Source organism: Callorhinus ursinus, unplaced genomic scaffold (assembly GCF_003265705.2).
Source record: "Callorhinus ursinus isolate GAN/ISIS: 27379988/994484 unplaced genomic scaffold, GSC_fseal_2.0 scaffold16, whole genome shotgun sequence".
In the NCBI taxonomy this organism is placed as follows: Eukaryota; Metazoa; Chordata; class Mammalia; order Carnivora; family Otariidae; genus Callorhinus; species Callorhinus ursinus.
In genome coordinates, this window is record NW_027397078.1 from 36,630,505 (window position 1) to 36,652,716 (window position 22,212).

The window sequence follows — 22,212 nt, forward strand, 5'->3', positions numbered from 1 at the left end:
TCTGAAGAGGGAATTTATGGCAATCCTCACTGCCCAGAAGTTTCTGCTTTTAGTCAGATATGGAAAGCTCCGAGAAGACTTCCTTCCGCATCTGCTGAATCTCAAATGTCTTCAGCTTGAAATAACCTTGTTACCAGGGCGCCTGGGTGGCTCAGTAGGTTGGGCATCCGGCTCTTGGAGTCAGCTCAGGTCATGATCTCAGGGTTGCGGGATGGAGCCCTACGTGGGGCTCCACACTCAGCATGAAGTCGGCTTGTCCCTCCTTCTGCTCCTCCCCTTGTGCTCTCTCCATCTCTCTCTCAAATAAATAAGTAAAATCTTTAAAAAATAATAATAATCTTTTCACCAACTCTGGAGTTCCACGTGGGTTCTCACAAAAACGTAGAAGAAGTTAGATTTTGCTACCCCATGCTGTAATGCTACTCCTAGTCCAGAGTTCTCGCTCACTTTGTTATTCCCTCAAGTTGAGTGTTTTTTCTTCCCAAATAGACTATAACCCCTGGAAAGCAGGGGCAGTGCTGCATTTCCCATACGTTAAAGGGAACTCATCATCTGGGACAGTGGATTGGCACATCATAGTCACTTGATAAGTATCAACCAAATATAAATACGCTTGGAAGAGAGGAAAGAGATGTTTTTCTTCTACCTTTCTATGTTCATTAGTGGCCAGGGCCTCTTGTAACAAAAGATTAACAAGAGAATCGCATATATTTAAAATGAATTTTCCATGGCACAAGAGACCCCAAAGAGATGGTTAAACCTGAGTGTTTTTATGCTAGGTTTGATAAAGAGCTACACGTGATCAGCAATAAAAACCAATGGAGTGACGATCCATGTTACTACATGGATGATGCTCAAAAACAGTTCATTTAGTAAAAGAAGCCACACACGAAAGACCATGTGTATATGATTCCACTGATATCAAGTGTCCAGAAAAGACAAATCTGTAGAAACAGGAAGGAGTTGCCCGGGCCTGAGGATAAGAACAGGAATAAACTGCGAACAATCACAGGAGTCTTGTTTGGCTGATGGAAATGTTCTCAAACTGACTTTTGGTAGTGGTTGCAGAACTTGGTAAATTTACTAAAAGTCATTTAAAATGGATACATTTTATGATATGTAAGTTATATCTCAATGAAGTTGTTAAAGATTAAAAATAATGACACTTCTAAAAAGACATGATGTAAAAATATATACATATCCAGTGTAAACTCAAGTAGTTGAATGTTATCTCTATATTTCTACCCATCTATCTGTCTGCTTACCTACTTACCTACCTACCTATCTGCCAATATGGCTAGCAAACTGTTAACAGTGGGTAGCACTTTGCTTTTGAATTACAGGTGATTTCTTAGTTTTATTTTTTAATATCCAAATTTTCTTTTTTTATGTTTCAAGTTCTTATTTAAATTCTAGTTAGTTAACATACTATCCAAATTTTCTACAGTGAACATTTATTACTTAAAGCAACTAACTCACAAACTGGAAAAAAAAAAAAAAGAAAAAGCTTTTTAGAAAGATGAAGTGCACTTACTCTTTTGCAGAGAATGTTCTGGCCTTCCAGGAAGGCTGGACCTTGCTGTTCAACATTCCTACAGCACATGTCCCATCATAGAGTACCTGCTCGAGAGAGATTAAATTTACAATTGAATGATTAACTCCAGATGAATAAAGTGTACGTGCACATGATGCAAGTGAACAATGATTCCATTCCCAAGAGGAGGACGGGAGACCCTTGCTTCCAGAAAGAAGAACTGTGTTTACTCAGGGTGTTAATGATTTTGTCATTGAGAGTTGACAGTGGAACTCTTCTTGTTTCTAGAGAATCGGGGCTGAGTTCATCCATGTCTTCTTTTAGGAGGGGTGACCTTTCAAGGGGTGAAGTAAGGGCTCTAGCAGAAAGTATTCGAGATTTCAGTTGGGATCAAGTCAAAGGAAATGACTACAGTTGAATACAAGCATGACAAATCTTACTAAAGCTGATTACCGTTAAACCAGTTTATGAGTTTGGTTAAAACCATATTCTCCTTCTAGTGTCACACCAATGAGTCTCATTATATCAGGATCGTTTGTTTCCTCCAGCTTTGTCCAAAGCCTGACACCCCGACTATTGCTCTCTTACTGCAAGCGGAAGTTCTACGTTCAAATTTGCCCATGTATCTATCATTCCTGACATCTTGCTTAAACAGTGCTTTCAAAGTATTTGTTATACGAGAGGTTGGCAATTTTCCTTCCAAAAACAAATTGTATTTTCACATATTTTAAAAAATATGAATGGGAAAAGGGTAGTGATAGTGTAACATAACACATTACATACACACTGCAATTTTTCTTTTCTGATATCCTGGCCCCCATTGAACTATCTCCCATTATTTCCGTGAGTAAAATGTGAATTTATTAAAATAAATTGTTATTTAAATTATTTGAGAGAGAGAGAGAGAGAGAGAGAGCATGAGTCCGGAGGGGGGAGGGGGGTGCGGGCAGAGGGAGAGGCAGGCTTCCCGCTGAGCAGGGACCCCCCCCCAATGCGGGGTTCGATCCCAGGACCCTGGGATCATGACCTGAGCTGAAGGCAGACGCCCAACCGACTGAGCCACGCAGGCGCCCCAAAATAAATGAAATCTTTTAAAAAATAAAAAATGAAATGTGAACCTATTATTATGTTCACCCAGGACTAATGTGGAGACAAATTATATCTCTTTTAATGAGATATCTTATTTTTTAAAAATATGTTTGATGTTGCTGGTGCTCTTTTGTTATCATCAACAAGAAAGAAAGTTTTTATTTTTATATCCCTTAAATACCTTTTATATCCCTTGAATACCTATAAATACTTTATATCAATGAAATGCTTATAGATAGCTAAACAATAAATTCTTCTAACAAGCAGAAAAAGGAAAACGTGCTTTGCCAAGGAGCATTCTAATTAGCTTTCAATTGTCTAAAAAAAAAAGAATTAGGTCAACCTGTGTGACAACTCAGATTATTGTCCTCTGAGGTTCATTTTGAAATACCTTTTAATTTTCTGTGAGCATTCATTATAAGAATATTATAAACCCACCATCTCAAAAAAGTGGAAATACAATCCCATCACAGAAATATAACCAGTGTTCACATTTTGGTAGTTTCTCTTAGACTATTTGCAATATAGACACAAACATAAGACATTTTTCATTTCTGTACAAAAATTTATTCAACAAATATTTATTGAGTGTCTATTATGTGCCAGTGTTATTTCTACTGGATGGCATCATATTTGCTGTCCTGTCAACTCAGCATTCACTGTCATTGGAATGTCCTTTCATGTCAGTAAATTTAGATTTGCTATATCCTTCCAATGGCTGCATAATTAAGCAAGATTGTACTTTCCAAAATAGTGGCAGCAACCTTTTTATTCACACCCAGCCCCCGAACCTTGTCGTGCCCCACCAAGACGCAGGGTCTCTGTCCCCTTACCCTGAACCTGGGTGAAGTTCTATGACTGCCTCGATCCACCAGAAGTGAGGCCGTATGACTTCCAAGAGAGATCATGAAAGGTGACATGGCTTCTGCCTAGCCCTCTCTTGGGACACTCACCCTGGGAAGCCAGCCACCACATTTTGAGGAAGCCCATCCCACAAAAGAGAGGTTGTGTGTGGGAGTTCCAGCCAACAGCCCCAGCCAAGGTCTCAGGCGACAGCCAGCATCAACTGCCAACCATGTGGTGAGTTCTTCAGATGACTCCAGCATCCAAGCCGTGGCAGCCGATGCCAAAAAGAAGAGAAGCGGCTGTCCCCACCGAGCCCTTCCAAAATCACAGATTTGTGAGAAAAATGCATGTGGCTTGCTTTAAGTCAGTAAATTTCCAGGTGGTTTGTTGCACAGCAGTGGATGCCAGGAGTAGCAGTATTTCTTTGAATGACCATACTGCAACTTCGGCAGCCGATGCCTAACTTTTAGACCTTTCTGTTGTTACTAGTGTTTTGATGTTGTTGTTGTTGTTGCTTTCCTAATATAAACGTAGTGTGTGTGTGTGTGTGTGTGTGTACAGGATGGTATGCATAGCATTATTTCCTCAATATAAATATTATTTCCCAAAAGTAGAAATGCAGGTCAAATGATCTGCATATTTTAAAGGATTTGTTTTTAAGATTTTATTTATTTAGGGGCGCCTGGGTGGCTCAGTTGTTAAGCATCTGCCTTTGGCTCAGGTCATGATCCCAGGGTCCTGGGATCGAGCCCCGCATCGGGGGCTCCCTGCTCTGTGGGAAGCCTGCTTCTTCCTCTCCCACTCCCCCTGCTTGTGTTCCCTCCCTTGCTGTGTCTCTCTCTGTCAAATAAATAAATTTTTAAAAAGTTACTTTAAAAAAAAGAGATTTTATTTATTTATCCGAGAGATAGAGAGAGAGCAGGGGGGAGGGGTAGAGGGAGAAGCAGACTCCCCACTGAGCAGAGAGCCCGATGCGGGCCTCAATCCCAGGACCCTGGGATCATGACCTGAGCCGAAGGTGGCGGCTTAACCGACTGAGCCACCCAGGCGCCCCTCGGAGATTCTGATGCAAGTTTGGAGCAATTCACCTTAATGTAGTTTAGAGGCTCACGGATATGTACGGTTTAGAAATAGTTAAATCTAAAATACTTTGGCAAAATCAATCGCTAGAAATTTGAGAGCTGAAAAGGAAAGTTCAGTGAGTATAGGAAAAACCACTGATATTTCTATCAAAAAGAAGTTCTGGCTTTTAAGTTAAAGGTGATACATTCAAATATTTGAATTAAGAAGAAAAAGTGATTATGCAAACATGAATTTTGAGGGTGAGAGTCTCTTGAGTCTGATTATGTATTTGTACATATAATCCCCAGATGGATCCCAGACCCACTTAGTCACTTAATATACCACACTTCATAGTAAGATAACCTTTATTAGATGAATTTCAATTGCAAGAACTGAAAGATACCTTCAAGTATAGAAATTCCTAGAGCTTTCTGAAGACCGAATAATTCTACGGCAGTGTGAAGTCCTTGAGTAGGGTTTTACCTCCGAGTCGGTATTGTCAGATGACCAGCCACAATGGCTTGACTGGTTGTGGAGAACAGACGGGAGCTGAGAGTTACCATGTGACCAGAGCTGATATAATTATAGCCTGAAAATGTTAAGTGGAGAAGAGTTTAAAGGCAATGTTTTAATGTTAAGTTCTGCAAATTTTTAGGGTCGAAGCTATTCTGATATTAAATGTTCTTACTAATTACGTATGTGTGTGCATTACCTGTCACCTTCCAATATTAATAATAATAATAATAATATCTTAGGTTGGGATTGCAGTTTAGAGTTTACAAGGTGCTTCCATATTTGTTTTCCTTGCTTTATTTAATCTTCATAACGAAGCCAAGAAGTCGTTACTCTGTAGACGATGAGAGCAAGTCCAGGGAAGTTAAATAACCAGACAGAGACAGCTAGGACTTGAACACAAGTACTCTGACCTCAACTTAACCATCTTTAAAGTAGAAACCAGGGACATCTCTACCCCATCTTCTAAAGACTCCCTCTTGCATTATGCTAAAACTCATCACACAGAGTAGGGGTCAGCAACTGTTTTCTGTAAAGGGCCAGATAGTAAACATTTTTGGCTCTGTAGGCCATGCGGTTCACTCCTCAGTACAACTCACCTGTGCCACTGTAGCTCCCAAGCAGCCATGGATAGTGTGCAATGAATGGGCGTGGCTGTGTCTTCGTAAAACTTTATTGACAAAAACAAGCAGAGGATCCTCTTGGTCATCAGGCCTTGGTTTGCTGACCCCTCACATGAAAGAATGAGTAAACACAGAAGAGTCTCATGTCCACTTCTTCCCTTTCCACTCCATTCACTCCCTCTCCCTAAAAAAAAAAAAAACACCCTCTTTTTATTAGATTCTTGTTTAGTCTTCCAGACTTCCTTTTGCAAATACAGACACATGCATATAGAGACTTCTAGTCCTCCTGCTGCACTTTCGTCACGGCTCTCAGCCCATTCCCCCTTCCACACTCTGTTTTGATTACCTGCGCATTCATCCAGATGAGTGCTTAGAGGCCGGATGTTCCTTTCTGCCCTTGCGTAGTACTTTACTACGTAGATCTGCTGCAGATTACTCAGTCGACTGCTGGGCATGTGTGTAGTTTCCGTGATTTTGCTTGAATGTGTGACAGTTTGTGCTCATATTGGTGATTCTGTGGGATAGATACCTAGAAGTGGTACTGCTGGATGGAAGGGTACATGCACCTGTCAATTTACTACTTCCTGCCAAATTCCCTCCATATTTGTGGCAGTATTGTGTACTCCTGCCAGCGACCTATGAGAGTACCTGTTTCCCCAGAGCCTCACCAGTGGTGTATGGAGCCAATCTTGGGATTTAGGCTACTCCATCAGGCAAGAAATGGTATCTTGGTATAGCTTATAATTTGCATTTTTTTTTTTTTTTTTTGCTGCAAGTGAAAAAGAACACCTTTCCATACCTTTCAGGACCAATTATAAATCTCCTGTGTTTCATAACCACTGCCCATTTTTCTTTTGGGTGGTAGGTTTTTCTCTTTTCAAAGTTTAGGCACTTGTTAAACATGAAGGAGATTGGCCCTCTGTCCCAGTTCATCATTTCTTTTGACTTGGCTTATGCTGTTTTTTGCCATGCAAAAGTTTTTCTTTTATTTTTATGTAGATAAATTTACTGATCATTCATCACTAGATAGATATATATGGATATAGGTGATACAGATATAGATATAAATGAGAGATAGATAAACAGATGTGATGGATGGATGGATGGATGGATATGATAGATAGATAGACAGATAGATAGATAGACAGATGTGATGGATGGATGATAGATAGATAGACAGATATGGATGTTACATGTGAAATGTAGATGGAGGGGTGGGCGCCTGGCTGGCTCAGTCGGTGGACTGTGTGACTCTTGATCTGGGGGTTGTAAGTTCGCACCCTACATTGGCCGTAGAGATTAGTTAAAATAAAATCTTAAAAAAGAAGATGTAGCTGTGGATGTACGTATAGATATCTTCTGGGTTTTTTTTAAAGATTTTATTTATTTATTTGACAGAGAGAGAGAGTGAGCACAAGCAGGGGGAGCTGGAGAGGGAGAAGCAGGCTCCCCACTCAGCAGGGAGCCCAATACAGGGCTGGATCCCAGGACCCTGGGATCATGACCTGAGCTGAAGGCAGACGCCCAACCGACGGAGCCACTCAGGTGCCCCTCTTCTGAGTTTTTAACTCTCCTTGTGCTAAACATCTAAAAAATTTAAATGGGTGAAAAGGACAAAGGCGATGATGTGAGTCCTAAAGACATGAGGGCTCTTATCTGCAAGTAAGTTTGTATTCAAAGTGTGAATGGATTTGCCAAGTATTATTTTAAATGTTAAGACAGGTGACGTGTACTAGTACAGAGACTAACTAAGACCTAGAATAGAGCAAAACGGCCAAGGTTAATTCAAGAGCTATATATTAGTTGATAATGCGGAGAAGTAAAATCTTTTATAGTCAAGCAAAATGTGATATCAAACAAGTTCCAGTTAAGTCTGAAAGTATACAGACACTTAAAATCTTTGTGGTTGCTTACATCCAATTTTAACGCAAAATCTCTTAAATCGCGTGTAACAGAAAGATATTAGTATCATCGTGCGAGTGTTTAATAGCGAAACAAATAAAACAAGCCAAATGTCCCATTTGTCGGTTACTATTTTGCTGTCAGGTGATAAACTCAGAATCTCGAGAGTTCTGCGCTTTTGTTTGGTTTTGCCTGGCTTCTCTACCCAGTAGATTCGCACCTTGTCCTGCGTCCACTACCCCAGCAAAGCAGAGTCAGTGAACTGAAGTTAAGGACAGAGAAGTTACCGCATTTGCCATGCGCCCCAGGTTCGTGTTTGCTATGGAGAAGGCACCGTCACCAAGCAGAGGCAGTTTTCTTTCGAGAGAGGAAAGGCCGGATGGAGGCCTGGGGTAGGGGGTGCACACAGCACCGTGATGTCACGGATTGCATTGTCTCTTGGGAAACTCATCCATCAAACCGTCACCTCTGATTCTGTGCAGGGTCACTACGGAAAGAGGCGGCCTGCCCCAGTTTGGGCATTCTGAAGTGTTAGAATGTGGTAGAGCTGGTGGTGTGAAGCCGATTCGTTTTGTTTCAAAGGCCCAAATGGCATGCTGCCGAACAGAGACACAAGCCCAGCCGCGTCTCCTTAGAAATAATGACTCCGAGGCAAACAGCCCTCATTGCAGAATGTACAACTGTGCTATCTGCTTGTCTCCTCTTGGATTTATTCGTGCCCGGGGTTTAAATGATGTAATAGAAAGAAAAGGTAAGTCTTCTTTTTTAAATCTTGAGGGGAGAGGGGCGCGTTCCCGCTTGATGATAGCCTCTCTGAAATATATATATAAGGTATGTGTCTTCGGTGGGAAGGAGATGTGGATCTGTAAGGTGTGACTATTGTCGTGAAATACAAGGGCAAAGCCTGTGCTCTGGGAAGAGAAGGTAAACTGTAAATCTGAAAAAGGGTCCTGCCTTACGACTTAGCAATGGACTTTTCCGTACTGTTTTTAAGACATGATCGTGAAAAAACGAATTTTTGTAGGCTGTCATCCTCGGGATCTTAGATAGAGCATGCAGATCCACGCTTTCATATTTCAGAATCTGCCTTTTCGTCACGTTTCAGTTTATCTTCCGTTTGGGGGGCAAATTAAAAACAAACAGCTGCTCTAAATTGTCACGGCGCAAGTGCTGGGTGAACCTGGGCAGTTTCGAGCGGATTTCCGGAACAACTTGTTTGAAATCATTCTGTTCTGGGAGGGAGTGTAAAGAGAGCTAGGGAACTCAGAGGAAGTTTGTGGCTGAGCCACCTTTCCCATCCCTGGGAGATACCGCCTGGCGTCTGGGGGGCGGGGGGGTACAGAGAGCTCAGAATGCTCCTCTCCACGCCTTGCCAGGGAGCCGTGCTACTCCCGGGTTTGGGGTTTGGTACCGTGTGTCCTGTCGCCCGAGGAGCGCAGAGGGCCAGATGCCTCTCGGAGGATTCGCCTCGCAGGGATTAATGCCAGCAAACACCCTCCTGCCCCCCCCCCCTCGCCTCCTGCTCCCCAGGAGAGGCGCTTCTGCAGAAATCATTTGGTGTGTGTGCCGGTTTTCCTTGTGAGGGGATTAGAGAATAGGAGAGTGCTTTGTGAGAAAAATCCCAGGAGAGGTTGCTCGGGGAGAAACCAACCAGAGGGAAGGCAGACTTCAGCTTTCTTGGTCCCCTCACTGAAGTGACTCTAAGAAACCCAGGTCCCTGGCCTAGAGCAGCTGGGGGGCTGTGTTCCTTCGGCCACCTTAGGAGAAACTGGTAAGGCTCTGTGGTTTTTTTTTTTTTTTTCCTACTGTTCTGAGATGCTACTATTATTGGTTTATTAAAGTGCCCGTGTTGGAAGGAAGGGAAAGTGGTTGGCGATTCTGGGGACATCCCGCATTGTCTCTGCCTAGCGTATGAGAAAGGCGCTGTTTCCCCTGCACAAAGGGCTGGTAGCCATAGCATAATTTTACTTTTCCCAAACTTGATTAACATCACTTTTGAGCAACTGACTTCAACCAAGCATATGCACCCGCGGAAACTGTACTCCGTGTGGGAATGCACCTATTTATAGGATAATTATATTTTTAAAGGGTTTATCTCTAAATCTGATTAATTTGGAGGTACGACTGCATGGGGGAGGGGGGAGAAAATCAGGCCTCTCTGGAAAATTCCAAATTGTCCGTTTCCCATGAGAATGCATGTTTCACCTCTTTTGTAACTAGTGCTGTGCAGATCCAAGCCACTGCTAGTAAACTAAGTAGTCCCCAAAGTTAAGTTCCAGACAGGGTGACATAAGAGGAGAGGGGTCCTACTAAAATGAGGAAAATGGAATTTTGAGTTAGTCACGTAGAGTATATGTTCTCGATTTGTTACTCAACCAGTGTTCTAATTGGAAAGAAGAAATGAGGAAGCTGCTCGGAATCAGAAAGTTTAGGTACCATATCTCCTTCAGCAATTTCAAGGACGCAGCTCACCAAACCTTATTTGGCATATGTTACCCCCTAAGGTTCCATTTTGTTATTTTTAGAGTTGATTTTGCTATCTGTGTGGGATTTTATATATATGTATGTGTAAAATATATGGATTTTATATATATTTATACATATATAAATATTTTGTATTATATATACATATATAAAATGTTTGTTTTATACATGTATATATAAAATCCCACACAAATATAAATATGTATATATACATACATAAGATATGTATATGTATATATACACACTTTTGTTTTATATCTATATATTTATATACATATTTTATATGTGTATATATATCCTTTTATTATACCACGGGAAACTTAAGCCTGAATAGTTTAGAAATATATCAATTCACTTTGAGGCAAATTATCCCGCAAACTAACTACCACAGTCCTTCTGAGCTGGAGTATGTGTGAAGAAGATATAAGCGACAGACAGGTGTTGTCCCCATGAGGGCCAAGTCCAGAAGCCTGTCCTCAGAGCTGAGAACCAAGTTCCTGCAAGTCCTGCCTGCCGGCCCCTCCCCGCCCCCAACCAGGAGTGAGTGGTAAGTGGTGCTGTTGTTTTTCCCCCCGGAGAAAGTTTGGATGCTGCGTAATGTAGCTGGCTGTCTGCATTGTTGTTCCTCATTAAAATAAAACTAAAAATCATGCTCTGCGCAAAGTTCTGATGGTAGATGTTTAGTTTCTAAATTTTACATATTCCGAATACTACACTTCTATCATTCCAGTTGAATCTGTGCATCGTGAAAACAATGATCAAGTAAAATGATTCCACACCAACTAATTACCCAGGTCTGCAATTTTAACTTCCATCGAAATTAAGCCCAGAGAGCTTTTTCTACTTAATTCTGCGGTCTTCGGATGACCCGATTATTAGAATATTCAAAAAATTGTATTTCATTCATAACCATCAACTTTTTAAAAAGGTGTGTAACTATTTAGCTTCTCTGCATGCATATTATTATGAGCACCTGCAAAAATACAGGCTCTTTCTTTAAAATGAGCTAATTATTTGCCTGACGGATGCTTTACAAAACAGGGAAGGGCGATTCCCTTTCTAGTTTCTTCTTCTTCAGCTGAAAATGCTAATTCAACCAAACAGTTTTATCTCTGTCTTTTGCAACTGCTTACAGAAGGCAGGCTGTTAATTGGGGGGTCCTGAGTGTGAAATAACGGTTAATCAATTTATCTGTGAACTCCAAGGACACCTGGGAGGTTTTCAGGTTTCTGATCAATGTTATTTACCAGTCTCTACTGCATGCTCATTCCAGTTTCGAAGACTATTTACCTTCATAACATTTGAGCCTGAGAGCATCGAATTTATTGGAATTGATTTTCTTTCCAGGTTGAGCTTTTAAAATACTTTTGCTGGTTGTTTTTCACTACTGCCTTATGAGATTTTCCCTCATCTGGCCTATATTTATGGAGTGCCTGGGTGTCACTAGGGTGGCCCACGTTTGCTCTTAGAGGTGACAACTCTACTTCTGTGTGGCTCCTTGCAGAGGTGGCCAAGGCCAGGAGGGAAAAAGGCTTTTGCTGTTCTAACAATTGTCCGCAGGGTCACACGGTTCCGTTGCCAAGTGTGGTTTCAGCAACGACAGAAAATGCTCATTCTCCTGAATTATTGATACTTTAAAATATATTACTGGCTACTTAAAACCTGGGAGTTGGGTTCATCAATAATCCTCTCACATTGCACAGGACCTGCTGGGTGTTAGTCTCATCGCTGGGCATTTAAATAATTCAAAAGTAAGATTTCTCCTGAATTAATTCGGCCTTTGTACAAGTTGGGGAAAATACGGAGCAAGACGTTTTAGCAAGCTTCATCTTTACAGCTTATAAATTACCGTTCCTTCTCGTGTTTGCTTTTGATTAGTTTTTTTCTGTTAGATGGTTTTGGTTAAACATGTTTTGTTAAATGATATGTCACAATAATGTACGTGATTTATAAAGAGATCAATGGGAAAAGGGCATCATGGGAAAGAAAGGACTGTTTCTTGAATCCACCATGTAGCAGACACCGCCTTAGCCTTTGGCACAAGCAATGTTATTATTTAATCTTCTCAACCGTGCTGCAAGATAGGTAGCATTATGCCCATTTTAAAGATGAGGACACTGAAGCCCAGGACATTAGAGAATGAAATCAAGTCCTGCAACTGCTCGGGTACGCACATCTGTCCCCTGCGCCACAAAAGCACATTTTTAGCCACGCCTGTATTGCTCTCTTAGCACGCCTGTCTTTCTTCCCAGATCCTGTATCAATTGATAATTCCCTACAGCTTATCTTAATGCTTCCAAAGCATCTCCCTTGACAGTTGCAACCTGTTCCCTGAGTTCCTTTATGAGCTGACAGCCGATATATGTAAGTAGGGATTGGGCAGGTGCTGAACGCGTTTATGTGTAAAAAGTGCTTTTGAAACATCAAGGTCGAAACAACATATTAGGTTGGAATATAGAATGCCGCATAGTTGATTTTGTTTGGTTAGGGGAACTGAGAAGTGAACTTGGTCTGGTTTGGGGCCACACCTGGCCTGATTATCCTCCCAGCCCGGGCACCAGTCCGCGGGCAAGCTGCGACGCCTTTGTGTCTCCTCCTCTGTGTACAGATGTGGGTTTCCATCCCCACTGGCCTCACTTCTTGCCTCCAACAGGGGGAGCAGAGGAAAGGCTGGGGTTGTAGAAGCCTGAGGAGGGCATCTCCTGCCCTCCTTCCAAAGCTATTCGTTGAGAGAAAGGAAGTGGTGGCATGTCATTAATAAAAGAGACTTCTAAATGTATCGATGCCTTAGTCACGGCCATCAATTGACCAACCCATTTCTTTAGTGGGCACTAGCTATCCAGTTGCCTGTATATTGGTTTTCTATCACTGCTGTAACAAATTACCACACATTTAGTGCCTTAAAACAACAGAAATCTGTTTTCTTACGGCCCTGGAGGTCTGAAGCCTGAAATGGGTTTAAAACCAAGGGGATCAGCAGAGCTGCATTCCTTCCGGAGGCTCCAGGGGAAAGTCCGTTCCTCGATTTTCCAGCTTCTAGAGGCCACCAGCATTCCTTGGCTCATGGCCTCCACATCACTCGAAGGTCTGCTTCCATCAACCCATGCCTCCTCCTTTCGCTTAGGAGGACCCTTGGGATTACATCGGACCCACCAGAATAATCCAAGGAAATCTTCCCATCCCGACATCCTTAATCACATCTACAAAGTCCCATTTGCCACGTATCGTCACATCTTCACAAGTTTGGAGAATTGGAACATGGACACCTTTGGGAGGCCATTATTCTGACTCCCACACCTTTTAAAATATTTCTCTAGAACTCCGTGGTATTTACTTACTCCATGCTCTTATAGGTAATGGGGAGCCACAGAAGGATTTCAAGTGGCGAGGAGAAATAACCAGGTTTTCATGGTAGAAGGCTTACAGGAAGAACCCTATAGAAACGGAGGCCCAATTAGGACACCCACTGGGATGTAGGAGAGAGGAGTTGAGAACATGCCTTGTGGTGGGGTCTGAGAGGAGGGGACAACGTCGGCGTTTGAGAGGTATTAGAAAGGGTGCATTGACAGGAAAGAGGCCGTGGTGTGGATGACTTGGATGGATGACAGGCCAGGGAGGGAGAGAGGGTAGGTGACTCTGGGAAGTGTGCCCACTGCGCTAGGAGCTGCGGATTCAGTGGTGGCCAGAAACACGTCTTTGCTCCTGTAGTTCAAAACCCATCTGTGCAGACTGATAGTAACAACAAATGAGTCTTATTTATGGACTGCTTTATCTTCTTCCAAGCACATTATATTTCCTCTTCACGCCAACCCTCTCAGGTAGATACTGGTAGCATTATCATCCCATTGTTCAGATGAAGAAATGAGGCAAAGAGAGGTTATTTGAGCAGTTTGCGAGGGGAACGAAAGGGTTTGAAGCCTAGTAGGCTGGCTCCAGGGTCCATGGTTTTAATTCTTATACTCCACTGCCTCGCTTAACAACTAATTATAATTGTATGGGATATTTAGTATGGGAGCTATCTACATTTCAAGATGCGCTGTGAAGTTTTCTGAGGCAAATTCCTAAAGATTCTGGCCATCAGCAGCATGTCATTCATGATAAAATAAAACATTTGTTTGGAGCACTGGACTAGGCATAAGGGTGAAATGAAAAAAATATCATATTCCCCTGCTCTCTAAGAATTTATATCCACACGCAGAAACCCATATTGCAGCCATAAAAAAGAGACGGTCAGAAGTGAAATGGTTCCAAGGCCCTCTGGATAAATCCGACGTGAGGATACAGTCCTTTTCTAAAAGGAGTGGGAAAGAGCAAGGCAGTGAGAAGGCCCAGATGACCAGATGCAGGGGCATTACAAGCCTTCATCAAAGGACTCAGTGTGCTGTGTACTTTCCATACACTCTCCCATTTAATCCTATGCCAATGCTAGAAAACTCCCTGTCTTACAGATGGAGGAATCGAAGCAGGAGAGAGGTTAAGTTAAGGAACCTGCCTGAGGTTACAACGTAATGATTGATGGAGTGAAATTTCAGGCCCCGCCTCTCCTCACTCTGCTACGTGTGTGTTTCAAGGATGTAGGTTCAGTGTACCAGGCAGAACCACCTTGAAATAAAATTGTAAAGTGCCTCAGGAATCCTAAAATGATGTTTACACTTTTTAAGGTTCTGGTATTTTGATCTGGTTGCTCTTTGGGATCATTATTGTTGCCTGGGCTGCTGGGTGGAGCTGGTCTGTGTGCGTGCCTGAGGATTGCACTATCGCTCAGCTGTAGGTGGTCTTTAAAAGAAAAATCAGGGGCGCCTGGGTGGCTCATTCGGTTAAGAGTCTACCTTCGGCTCAGGTCATGGTCCTGGGGTCCTGGGGTTGAACCCCACGTCCGGCTTCCTGCTCCTCGGGGAATCTGCTTCTCCCTCTGCCTGTTGCCCCCCGCCCTGCCTGTGTTCTCTCTCTCTCTCTCTCTCTCTCTCTCTCTCTCTCAAATAAATTAATTAGAAAGAAAAATCATCCTTACCGAGAAAGATATATGTACACTTCTTTTTTACGTTCTTTTTATCTTCTTTAAACTGTTCTATAGCCTTTGTAGAAGTTATAATGTGAAATTATAGAACATGTGCATGTGGGCTCTCTATACTTTGTATCTATAGATATATATATAGTAATCATTAGGTGACAAATACCAAAAGATATTATTGATAGGAATGTGCTTTTTTTGTTCTTTTATAGCTAGATAACTCAGAAGATCTGAAAACTTGCCCCTTAAATTTGCTTCTTAATCTATGTAACAGAACAATTCAGATCCTCTTAACCTTTTCTACCAGACATTTATTTTAACAAACAATTACTCGGTATCTACTGTGTGTTGGGCATACATTTGATTTCATGGGTCCCTTCCAGTTCTTGTTAGGAAGACTCCTCTTTACAAGAGGAGAGTCTCAGAGAATGGCCCAGCCAGACTTGAACTCCTGGAGGCTTCGGCCCTTTAGCCTGGAAGACTTGCTCGCATGCCACTCAACCCACTTAGCTAGGATGGATGCTCGGAGCCACTGGAGATGATATTTTTCCACTTGAGCAGCAAATTAGGAGAGTTTGCTTATATCCCCATGACCGAAGGTAGGCACATTTTGGAACCAATATTCCTATTTATCAAGATAATCTGCAGCTTGCTTTAATGAGGGGGAATTTCAAAACCCATTTGTTGAAAGATAACTCTGTGCAATTGTATAATTTGCCTCAAAGTGAGAATTCCAGAAAATGTGAGATTTCCCCAATAGCTTGCTAGCCAATAGCTGGGAGATTTACATTCAAGATGACATCTGTTCAGGCTTACGCTCTGCTTTTGCATATGTGTTGGCAAAACACTTTCAGTGAACCTTCCCCACATTCTAACCCCACATCGACTTCTCCCAAAACTCATGACAAGAAAGGGACAGAGCTAGAATTATCATCCCAGAGTTTCTGACCCTGGGTTCAATGCTTAGAGTAGGTCATGATTAGTTTTAATAGTAAATAATATATAATTGCTGACAGGTGCCTTTGGGCATTGGGAAATAGCATTTAAAATAATGTTTTCCATGATATATTGCCTACAGGAGGATGTCATCATGCGAGCTTAATAGGAAGGCTTAAAGGTGAGAGCTCAGTATCACATGGAAAGGGAACATTTGTTCAGATTTTCTCCTCCACTGTCAGGGAATCAGACATCATCTAGCATGTCGTATATATATATATATATATATAAATATGTATATATTTATATATATATAAAAGAATTTTTTTTAAGATTTTATTTGAGAGAGAGCGTGAGCGTGCAAAAGTGAGCCGGGGGCGGAGGCGGTGGCAGAAAGGAGGAAGGCAGAGGGAGAAGCAGACTCCCAGCTGAGCAAGTACCCTGACGTGGGGCTCGATCCCAGGACTCCGAGATCATGACCTAAGCTGAAGACAGTTATCAATATGCCAATAAGATCTGCAAAGACACATAGCCTGAGCTCTCAATTAAAAATTATCTAATTCAGTGAATTTCCATTGCAAAGTTTAGATACCCTCGGGTCGCGGTAATGGCAAACTACTCTTCCTTATGGTTCTGCATGGCAAGGAGAAGTTCACGCCTCATTTTCTCTAATTTAAAGTAAGGTGATCAACAAATTTTCATATACACGTGTAACTTCAAAATACAGAGAAGCTTGAAGCTACTGCAAACACAAGTTTACTTACTGAATTGTATTTGATAACACCTATCCTCTTGCCACATAACAGCAAGAGCAAACATTCAAAAACTTCTCATACATCCAAGGAAATCCTCCATCTTTGTTAATTATGTGGAATTTCTCTCATTTGTAATGCACCGTATAGGCTCCGGAAAAGTGTGGGAAATTGGCACGTAATTGGGACATAATAGGCACTTAAGCCTTATATTTTCATAACAAAACTGTCCTAAATTAAAATAAAAATGATATGCAAATGAGATTTCTTTAGCTAAATGTGGGCACAAGGGCTGTAAAGATATCAGTATATATTAGAATAACATGAATAATTTATTTGATGATGTAAAACCTAATAAAGATTTAATGATCACCCATATGCCTTTAAATTTATATGAGATATACCAATGTGGTGGGCAAATACAGGCAGCTATTACAACTCTGTCCAGAACTCTGTAACTCTTCCTATGTTCGTTACTTTTTAGAAAGGGTCACAGAACAATGCGATAAATGGTTGCAAAGAAGTTTCTGTCCCAAGATACCCATTCAGTGAATTCTAGAGCTCAAGCTGCTTTTCTCTAAAACCATGAAATACGCTCTCTTGCTGCAGAATTGGACTAACCATTTTCTGATATATAAATTTAATGATTTCAATGTCAGAATAATTTTGGTGAAGAAAAACCATTTTAGGGGCATAATTTCCTACAAAGATTGTTGGCCTGTTGCTTTGAATTCCATTTGAATGCATACTACGAGACGGGGTAGCTGCGCTAAATCCATAGCATCTGGGTTATTCTTCGTGGATGAGTTCCAGTGCTTTTGGTGATAGAACTAAAAGCTCACAAGATGCTGTGTATCAGCAATGAAACAATTAGTCTTTGAGAAGCTTTGGGGAAATTACTCAAGCAGCGAATTAATCCTTGTGATTCTGGTCTCTCTTCCCCAATGCTAGATCTCTGAAGGGACACCCCCCACCCAGCCCAGTTCATGGGTCTCCTCTCAAAGGTGTAAAATTTCATAAACCTTTGGTAAAACATTATGAATTTGCTTTCTGTGCGATACAACTGGTATTTTTTCCAGACCTGTATTTCCATAATTAAACATCCTAAAATACAAATCCCATTATTATTTGTTATGTCTAGTCAGTAATTAGACCTCAGCTGGTAGGGCAATTTCAGAACAGAGTTTACCAATTTACATACTAATCCAGCAGAGTCTGGTGGGACATGATTAGCATAGATTCAGTCAACATCTTAATTAGCCCTAATCCCAGCATGCACTGGAGGTGCCTTACCCCACCCCCACCCCTGTGAGTCTGGTTTAGCTGACTTTTTCTCTTCAAGAAATCCCCACCCTTCAAAAGATATTTCCCAGTGTCCTTTTTCACTGATGAAATGGCTATGTCTCAAAGTGGTCTGCCAGGCAAGACATTTTGTGGCTTGAAATGTGACTAGACCTGTGAGAGATCTGGCCAGGCAAGTGATGAATGCTTGAGTCGGAGGTAAAAACCAAAGTACCAGAGTGTGTTGTGGAATGTTAGAATATACCCACTCTTCCTTCCCATCCTTCCCCCAACTCCGGGTAGCAAGGCCTGTAAGCCATCCCAAACATAGGAGAATCTTACCAATTTTCTAAGACACTAGAGAAGGATATTCCTTATTCCCACCCACGGTCAGAAGCCCATTTCACTGTTTACCATCTCTTGTGTCAGGAAACCCCTTATACTTAACTGAGACCCCCCATGTTGCGCATCTAAGCCCCTTGCCTCTCTGTCCATCCATAGTGGAAATGGGAGAACAGGCAGTCCACTCACCTCTGAAAAGCTCCTCGTGTCGCTGAGGACCATGATGAAATGATCTCCCGAATCTTCTCTTCTTCAGGTTGAATTTTTCCAGCTCCCTGACTCTCCTCTCAGGTCCCTTTCTTCAACCCTTTGATCTTCCTTGTGGCTTTTCTGTGAACTCTTTCCAAGCTCCCCACATCCGTCTTTAATCTCGGAGCTCGGGACTGGGCAGAGAACCTTTGAAATAGCCTGAATGGCCCGATATCCTCAGGAGCTGCATCTAACCCTTTTGTGTGCCTCCGTATTCAACTCACTTTGAGAATCAGTGCTTGCTCTTAGTTAGCTGACTGGCTTTCTTTATTCCCTTCCTATTTGAAAAAAGAATTTGATTTTCTATTTGTGTGCTATTCTGTAACCGGACAGGGATTGCTTCTATTTGCTTGGGAATATTCTATTGCAGTTTGTCAAGGTTACTTTGTGCTTCAGTGTCAGTTGGCGAATCTATAAGCCACTGGTAACTCCTGCCGAGGTTTGAAGTCGTCTGCAAACTCAATGTGGGGCATTACCAGTGAATTACTGCACAAACCAAGGACATGAGGCCCTCGGTGGGTACTGGGGTGAACCCAGGAGAGCATCATTTGCTAACACCTTCAGCCCGAGGATGCATCTCTCTTCTCTGCCACCCTTCCCCACTTTTGACCTTTGTCTTGTGACAGACTCTTTCCCTGTTTCACTCTCTTGTTTTCTCTTTACTCATTCCTTCTTCCTTTTCATCTCTTCCGTGTTCACTCAACACCTCCCTACTCGAAGTTGTTCCCCAGCCAAAACTTTGTCCGGTTATTGCGGTTGGGAGTGACACGGGGGAGATGATGGAAAGAGAGAAACATCTGGCACAGTTCTCCCTTCTAGCTTTGTACTGGCTTAGCTGAAATCAGGCCACATAGGTCACAGATCAGAACTAGTCAAAAGCACCAAGTGATGGATACTATAAGAGTCAAGGCGAAGAAGAAGTGCCCACCTCAGGCCCAGCTGCCTAGCGGTGCCAGCCCCGGAAACATGTACCTTTCTGGCCACACAGAAAGAGCTAGTCAGAGTGTTGCTAGTTTTGTGCATAAAAGAACCAGTCTAACTCACGTTGACTATTACTCGATTTGTCAGCGGCCAAGCCCATGTTTCAAATTCCAGAAGGTGTCCCAGCTTGCCTTGAAAGCCAGGGTGTTAATCCCTGTCTAGAAATTTAAGAATCCTTGAGATTATAAAAGGTTTATTCATACATCTTTGGAGATTTTTTTAAATAGCTGTATGTCTGTGGGCAAGAAGCAGGTGTGAGGGCTTTTGCATGGATGTCTTTATAGTCAAGACTCTTACTGTTGAAAACTATAAAGCTGTAAAAACCAGTTCACATATCCCCTGCTTCTTCAGGGGTTACTGATGGTAGAGAAAATGCCTACTTTGGGGGTTTCTGTTTGATTGGTTGGTTGATTTGGTTTGTTTTTTTATTTTTGGCCGATTGAATTTTGTGTGTATGTGCATTTGTCGCAACCTGAAACTTTAAATTTCCTCGCCAAAAGGTAGTTCACACTCTAGGTGTAGAATTGATAAATACATCCTTAATTATTTCCTTATTTTCCTTTTTTAAAAGATTTTATTTATTTATTTTAGAGAGAGTGTGCATGAGTAGGGGGAGGGGCAGAGGGAGAGGAAGAGAGAGAATCCCAGGCAGACTCTGCGCTAAGTGCAGAGCCTGAGTCGGGGCTCTATCTCACAACCCTGAGATCACGACCTGAGCCAAAACCAAGAGTCCGACGCTCAATCGACTGAGCCACCCAGGCGCACCCCTCCCCCCCTTTTTAAGTAGGCTCCACACCCAACGCGGGGCTTGAACTCACGACCCTGAGATCAAGAGTCCCATGTTCTACCACCCCCCCTTGTTTTCCATTTTAATTCCTGACCACTTTTCTGAAATCATATACACTCCTACCTTACCACTGGCCAGACCCAGAAGTGTGTTAAGAGAAGGGACTGTGGAGTTTACTAATTACAGCAGATGACGGGAGTCATCAGAGTGACTTCGTCAGTTTGGATTAAGAAAAGGAATTTTTGGTGGGATGTGAAAAGGTGCAGCCGCTTCGAAAACAGTCTGGCAGCTCTTCAAAAAGTTAAACATAAAGTTACTCTATGACCCAGCAATTCCACTTCTAGGTATATACCCAAGAGAAAGGAAAATATATGTCCATATAAAAACTTGTACATGAATGCTTGTAACAGCATTATGCATAGTAGCCAAAAAGTGGAAACAACCCAAATGTCCATCAACTGATGAATGGGTAAATGAAATGTAGTATATCCGTACAATGGAATCTTATTCAGCAATACAAAGGAATGAGCTACTGATATGGGGCGCCTGGGTGGCTCAGTCATTAAGTCGGCTCAGGTCATGGTCCCGGGGTCCCGGGATCGAGCCCCGCATCGGGCTCCCTGCTCGGCGGGAAGCCTGCTTCTGCCTCTCCCAGTCCCCCTGCTTCTGTTCCCTCTCTCGCTGTGTCTCTCTCTGTCAAATAAATAAAATCTTTAAAAAAAAAAATGAGATACTGATAGATGCCATATCACACCAAGTAAAAGAAGCCAGTCACACAGGATCACATCTCGTATGAAATGTCCAGAATAGGTAAATCCATAGAGACAGAAGATAGATGAGTGGTTGTCGGGGGCTGGGAGGAGAGGGTAGGAGGAATAGGGAGTGACTGTTAATGGATACAAGGTTTTCTTTTAATGGGAGATGAGCCTCTTCTAAAACTAGATTGTGGTGATAACTCTGAATATACAAATAAAACGCTGGCTTGTACATATGAAACGAGTGAATCATCCGATAGGAAAATTATATGTCAATGAAGCTATTACTGAAGAAAAGAAAATGGATTTATATGCAGAAGCCAGTGTTCTAGGTCATTCACCAAATGCTTTTATTTGTTAGGGTTTAAAAAGAGATAGCTAACTCCTGGTATCATTTTAATTAAACATTTTCTCCAAATGGCACTATTGGAGATTTCAGCCAAGCCAACTTAAGTACAATTGTGGCTGTAGAGAAGGCGACTCAGAATGAAGTACCGTGAGCAAGGATGTGAAATCTGGTTTTTAATCCTCACCCTCACCCTGAGCATGCCTTACGAACATAAGCCAAAGGCGGGACCTCTTTGGAAGTTAGCCATCCATTTTCTCAGTGAGAATAATGGCAATAACCTCTAGCAACCTCCCGGAATTATATCGGGATCAAATTAGATGTGTGCTATCATCATCCTTTAAAGAGAGCCGTGGAGATGCAAAGACATTATTACATAGCCAGCAGTATTTATTATAAATATCAAATATTATGTATGTTTAATGTTAAGATTTAGGTGATTCCTATGGTCTTCTTGATCGTGACATTGAATAATTACCCACTTCCCCCCACCCCACCCTGTATGAAATATGAACAGACATTTAGATTACATTTAGACATGTACACTAGATATAATCTTGGTTTGTGCTATGTTTATAGTCCTTGTGTTAATCTCCGAACTTCACGCATGAAGGGGAGCAATGCAAAATTACGATTTTAATGAGGTTTTTAAAAAGAGAACGAGACAGTTGAAGTAAGATCCAATGATGCACCCAGGTCTGTGGGAACTGTAAATACTG

At 42.0% G+C, this 22,212-nt stretch overlaps 1 protein-coding gene across 7 annotated transcripts in view; it reads left to right on the forward strand.

Annotated features, from left to right (window-relative positions):
- MID1 (midline 1) overlaps positions 1-22,212 on the forward strand; it is a 591,209-nt gene that overhangs the window by 374,783 nt on the left and 194,214 nt on the right. The window contains exon 1 of one of the 7 annotated variants that reach the window (XM_073902113.1): positions 8,294-8,320. The exons of 5 other annotated variants lie outside the window; for them this stretch is intronic. The gene's annotated coding sequence lies outside the window, so the exon portion shown is untranslated. Of the gene's footprint in view, positions 1-8,293; positions 8,321-9,220; positions 9,341-22,212 lie in introns of those variants that run through there. One more of the 7 variants, XM_073902111.1, reaches the window with a different exon arrangement.